At 36.3% G+C, this 946-nt stretch overlaps 1 pseudogene; it reads right to left on the reverse strand.

Annotated features, from left to right (window-relative positions):
* Nucleotides 1-295: 295 nt before the first annotated feature.
* LOC120608355 (uncharacterized) lies at nucleotides 296-414 on the reverse strand (annotated as a pseudogene).
* Between the last annotated feature and the right edge of the window lie 532 nt (nucleotides 415-946).

A 946-nucleotide genomic window follows, 5' to 3' on the forward strand; every position in this document is an offset into this window, starting at 1 on the left:
TTTATTGTCCTTACCCCATTGTATCTTCTTACCTCCTTTGTCATATATTAAGTGAGTGTAAAGGCATGGATTTATTTCTTGGCTCTCTATTCTGTTCCATAGATCAATGAATCTGTTTTTATGCCAGTACCATGCTGTTTTGATTACTGTTGCCTTGTAATATAGTTTGATATCAAGTAGTGTGATACCGCCAACTATTTTTTTTAATTCTTTTTTTAGATGAGACAACCTTTGATTGACCTCACAGATTACAAGGACCTTCTCAGTTTAGAATCCCTTATTTTTTTATTTTTTACGCCTACAGCATCTGGTCTTCCTAGGTGGTCTCCCATTCAAGTACTAACCAGGCCCGACCCTGTTTAGCTTCTGAGATCAGAAGGGATTGGGCTTGTTCAGGGTAGCATGGCCATAGACTACAATACTTTTAAATAGTTTATTTTCAATAAATAATTGAATATCAGAGATGGCAGTGAATCAGTTGATTAAATGAACACCCCACATAAAAAAGCATATATTTTTTTTTCTCTTTTGAGGGATAATCATGAATATGCTATTGCTTAAAAAAAAAAAGATATTAATGTCTAAGAAATCTAGTGAGTTTCATGTTGACATTTAAAGTTCAGTTGCATTCCCACAGGAATTCATCTCTGGTGAGTTGTACACTTAAAGGAAATGACAGATGTGAAATGTCCTTGCTCCTCTAATGTGGGCAATATAAAGCCGCAGCTTCTGGGTCCAGGCTCATCCATAGAAGTATTTTTCTCTGCTTCTTGCCCACGCACTCATTGTCTGAGTATCAATGAGCCAGAAATGAGAGTTAATCATCGTCAAGTCTAGGTGTTCTGTTTACAAACATACATGATGCAAGGTTTTGCATGTCCCCAATCCAAGACTTGGTAATTAAAAGTATATAGACGCCTTTATTCTCTAGAACGTGGCAAAAGTT

The sequence above is a fragment of the Pteropus medius genome, unplaced genomic scaffold, assembly GCF_902729225.1.
Source record: "Pteropus medius unplaced genomic scaffold, Ma_sr-lr_union100, whole genome shotgun sequence".
Taxonomy (NCBI): Eukaryota; Metazoa; Chordata; class Mammalia; order Chiroptera; family Pteropodidae; genus Pteropus; species Pteropus medius.